Below are 5330 nucleotides of genomic sequence, written 5' to 3' on the forward strand. Positions count from 1 at the left end.
GTTCATCCTTGTTTTCCCTCCTGAGCAAGAGGACAATTTTCCTATTGTGGCAACAATGATGATTTCCCCCTCTGCCCTGCTCCTCCTTCAAAACAATCTAATCCCTCTTTTATGGACCATAATGCCCTCTAATCCCACTCAGGAACCACAAGCAAAACTCGAATGTAATTGAGATGAAAAAGCCAGCCAGGGGAGGGAGGCTGTGGGCAGGTGTGGAGCAGGAAGGGAGGCGGGGAGGCATGAGCTCTGCCAGGTTCTTCCTTTTATACCTCAGCCATCTATTATTGAACATGTGTGGGGAAAGGGAACCCTCACGCTCACAGAGAGGAGAAGGCCAGTGAACAGGTGGGTTAGCAAAGAAGCAGGTGGGGGTGGGGTGTCTGTGAGCATCGCTGTCTCTGCAGGTCAGGCTTCCAAGGAGAGCAGCCTTGACATGGGGGCAGCCTGAAAATCCACTCAGGGCTAAAATATCCACGAAGAAGACAAAGGAAGAAAGAGAGAATGATTGGAGAAGAGCAGAGTCTTAAGAGCCTAGGCTTCCTTCCAAGGAGGACATCCTCCTTCTCCCTTTCCAACCCAGTTATCTTCCTAATCATCGAACTTGCTATGAGAGGAGCTGGTGACTAGGGCTGAAATTTCATCTTCAGCTTCCTGGCAGATGTAATCAAGGAAGTGGGATGCTTCACCAGACCTCAGACCCCCTGAGTGTTGGTCTGTGTCTCCCAACAACCTACAACCCAGAAATAAGGATAGCAATTGACCATTTGGAGTAGCAGCCTGGAGATGCCACCCGGAAACTGACCAGCAAACAGCCATCTTAATTATTATGGACCTTCAGAGCCGAGGTAACTCAGCTTTCTATTATTCCATTATTCCACAAACATGGAGAGAATAAAAGGAGAGGAAGATTGTTAGTATTCCACAGAGGTAACCGGTGACCCAACCCAGCTCAGACTGAGTTCAATCCTGGGGAGCTTCTGATAATTTTTTTCTGTCTACATTTTGCCCCTATCTAGGATCTCCCCTGGAAACATCAGAATCTGGCTTGTATCTAGGCCTGTACAGAAAACATTAAAAAAGACCTCAGCTCCCACGCAAGCACTGAGGATAGCCATATATAAAATGGAAGAAAACTTTATTCCACCCAGAAAAAAAAACCACAAAACATCCAAGCCTTGAACCCAAGCTTCAAAAAAGACAAAATAAATCTTTCTTCCCTATTTGGTGACCCTCACTTTGTCTAGTAACCTATAAAGGCCTCTAGACTTCTAGCATGACAATCTCAGGTGTGCCTAGAGAACTACCTTGATCTCTCAGGCCCATAGAAAGACCCATGTGAGTCAGGGTCACCTTAGTTTTGAGTAATTTTCATGATTCTTTGCATTTTCCCATGAAACTCAGAAACACATAATTCTCAATTATCAGTGCTTCTAGAGGTTCATGGCAACAGGGAACACATAAATAAATGTTTTAATTAGCTCTAGGAATGAATTATATGATTTTTTTTTATTTATGTGCTGTCTTTATACAGAACCTGAGGTGCCTAAGCATATACCCACATGCTCATTGACTGATGATGATTATAAAAAAGAAAACAGGAGAAAAAGAGGGAAGGAGAGAGGGGGGAAAGCAGAGCAGAGAATGAAGAAGAAAGAGAGAAGGAAGGAAGGAAGGAAGGAAGGGAGGGATGGAGGGAAATAAAGATGGGGAGAGAGAGAGAAGGAGAAGGAGAGATATAGAGGGAGAGAAAGAAAGAAAAAGAGAAAGAAGAAAGGACAGAGCAAGAGGAAAGGAGGGGAAGATAGGAGGGCAGGGAGAGGAAGAGGGAATGGGATATTAGATTGAGAGGCAGAGACAAATAGAAATATATCCACTCAGGCAGAAACAGAAAGAAAGGGAGGGAGACAGAGATAGACAGAGACAGAGACAGAGACAGAGAAAAAGAGAGTGAGACGGAGACAAAGAGAGACAGAGAGAAGGAGGGGGAGAGTGAAAAAGAAAGAGATGGAGCCAAAGAGCATGCATAGAATGATGGAAAGAGCACTAGATTAAGAATCAAAGGACATGGCCAGATAGGAATCTAGCTGCTGCCACTAACTCCCTTTGTGACTTTGGCCAAGTCCTTTCTTCTCTTTGGGCCTTAAGCTTTAGAGAGAGTATTAGAAGCCCTGCCTGCCTCAGAAAGGTGTCTGGGACCTTGTGGGCAAAGGTGCTAACCAAGAAGCCTGCCCTCTGGCTGATGTATGGTAAGCCTGAATGTCAGCAGGGGAGCTAAGATCTCAGTTACTTTTTCTGTAGGGGCCTAGACACAAACCATATCCTGATGTATTCAAGGGAGACACGAGTGGGGACAGAGGACAATCCAAAGGATGTAACCACATTATGCAAGAGCCTAACTCCCCTTTCCACAGGGTGTTAAGGTTAATAAGGCATCTTTCTTCTAACACTCCTAGGAGAGAAGTAGCCTAAGTGAATATTATGATCCCTTTTTACAGATGAAGAAACTGAGGATCAGATGGGTTAATTGACTTTCCTGAGGTCAAACATAGTATAAAGATTTGGAGCTAGAAGAAATCTCAGACACCGTCTATTCTAACTCCCCTATTTTACAGGAGAGGAAACTGAGGCCCAGTGAGATCAGTCCACTTGTCCAGGATCCCACAGAGGTTCCCAAATTTAGTTTTGGAAGACATCTCAAAGGCTCTTTACTCCAACCCCTTCCTATAACAAAGGGGAGGCTGAGGCCCAGAGAGTTCTTTGACTCACCCAGGATAAAACAGGCAGTGGAGCTGAGATTCCAATCCAAATCCTTTGACTCAGAATCAAGCACTTTCTGCATCACGCTAAGCTGTTTCCTGCTTCAACCTCAGGTCTTTCTGTCTTCTCCCAAATCCAGCACTCTCTTTACCTAGCTCCCGTGCTTTTCAGTAAGAATAAGAACTTTCAAGCATTTTATTCAGCTCCCTTACAATGAGATTGGGAAAGACTTTCTGGAGGAGATGGCACCTGAGTATGCTTTGAAGGAATCTAAGGATTCCGAGAGATAGTGGTGAGGAGGGAGGGCATTTCAGGCATGGGGGACAGCCTAGGCAAAGACATGGAGGCAGGAGATGGAATGGGGCATTCAGCAAATAACTAATAGGCAATATAGGCTGGGATGTAAATAAAATACAATGTAATCGCTTTACAGAGAGAGTTTCAGTTTTGTCTTTTTCTCTCTAATACCCAGACTAGTGCCTGTCTTCTGTCTGATATATGGTGAGCCTGAATGCTTGCAGGGGAGTTGAGATCCCAGTTACTTTTTCTGTAGGGGCCTAGACACACATCATATCCTGATGTATTCAGGGGAGACATGAGTGGGGACAGAGGACAATCGAGAGGATGTAGGGATGTAGGTGATTAATAAATGTTTATTGATTAATTGATCAAACGTGGAATAATGCATAAAGAGGATCAATGAGAAATAAGTCTGGAAAGATCAGCTGGAGCCAGAATACGAGAAGCTGAGAAAGTTGTTTTGCATCCTAGAGGCAATGGGCAGCTTCTTGAGCTATGGATGACAAAGTCAGGCTTATGCTTTGAGAAGGTTTGTTTGTTTGTTTTTTGGTCAGTTTTGTGGTAGATGCATTAGACCCCACTGAAGGTCTTCAAGGGTAGCTAAGTATCACAGCTGATAAAGTACCAAGCCTAAAATCAGGAAGGCTCACCTCCCTGAGTTCAGATCTGGGCTCAGACACTTATAAGCTGCACGACCTTGGGTAAGCCACTTACCCTTTTTCTACCTCAGTTTCCTCATCTGTCAAATGAGCTGGAGAAGGAAATGGCAATCCACTCCAGTATCTTTGCCAAGAAAACCCCAAATGGGGTCATGGACTATCAGACATCACTGAACAACACCCCCTGGAGGTCTTCAAACAATGGCTGGATTGCCTCTCGGGCAATAGGGTAAAGGGGAATTCTGTTCAGGTATGTTAGACCAGATGAATACGGGAGTCTTTTCTGACTCAGAGATCCTCTGTTTCTGAGATTTTTTACCCTCTATAATACTCTTTCTTTCATAGCAATAGACCCAAGAATCTATGTCATGAGCTACAAGTTTCAAGTTCAAACTAGAAATGGTCTTTAAAGATTCGCAGCTCAAGAGTCCCACCTAAAGGGTCAAGAGAGGTGGGGGTTGCGGGGGGGCAGACTGTGTCCTTTTCTCATGGGCCATCAATGCATTGCCCCTGGCTGCTGGGCTGCCCACTATGTCTCCTGCCCGTCCTTCATGCACCAGATCATCACAACACTCTCACCCTCCATCTCAGACTGATCCATCCCCTTCAAGAGAAATGATTGTTTTGGAAGTCAGTTAACAAGCATTTTTTAAGCCAGGGTTCTTAACTTTATTTTTTTAAATATCACAGACCCTTTTGGCATTTTGGGGAAGCCAGAAGACCCATTTTCAGAATATTTTTAAATTTATAAAGTATCATACATAAGATTTCAAAGAAAACTAATTAGATTGAAATATGGTTATCAAAATATTTTAAATTCATAAATTCACATTAATAACTCCTGTATTAAGTACTTGTTATGTACCAAACACAGTGCTAAGCACTGAAAATACAAATAGAAAAGCAAGACAGTTCCCATTCCCAAGGATCATATATGCTAACGAAGGAGAAAACATGCAAATAACTATGTACACACCAGATAAATGCTGTGTGAAAGGGAGGTAATTTGAGAGAGGAGGCATTGCCAGTGGGAGGGCCCTCTGGCAGAAAGTGAAACTGAGCTGAGTCTTAAAGGAAGCCAGGAAATGGAGGTGAGAATGTAGAGCATTCCAGGCAGGGGGGTCAGCTGAGATGAATACTGGGAGTCAGGAGATGGAGCGTTGAGTGTGAGGAAAAGCCCCAAGGCCAATGTGGCTGGATGGTTGAGTACATATAGGGGAGGAAGGTGTAAGAAAACTGGGAAGGTAGGAAGGGGCAGTTTGGAAAGGGCTTCAGAAGCCAAACAGATGACTTCCACTTTAGTCCTGAAGATAATAGGGAGCCTCTGGAACTCATTAGAAAAATTACCTTGGTACCTGAGTGGAGGACGAATAGAAGAGAGGAGAGAGGTGGGGCAGAGGGATCAGTTAGGAGACTATTAGGATGAGGTGTCTGCACCAATATGGTGGCTGTGAGAATGGAGAGAAAGGGATGTATATGGGAAAGCAGAGTCAACAAAACTTGGCAACAGATTGGATGTGTGGGGTGAGAGTGAGTGAGGAATCGAGGATGTCACTGAGGTTGGGCAAACTTGGGTGAGTGGGAGGATGATAGCATCCTTAAAAGCAATAGTAA

Source organism: Trichosurus vulpecula, chromosome 2, assembly GCF_011100635.1.
Source record: "Trichosurus vulpecula isolate mTriVul1 chromosome 2, mTriVul1.pri, whole genome shotgun sequence".
Lineage (NCBI taxonomy): Eukaryota > Metazoa > Chordata > Mammalia > Diprotodontia > Phalangeridae > Trichosurus > Trichosurus vulpecula.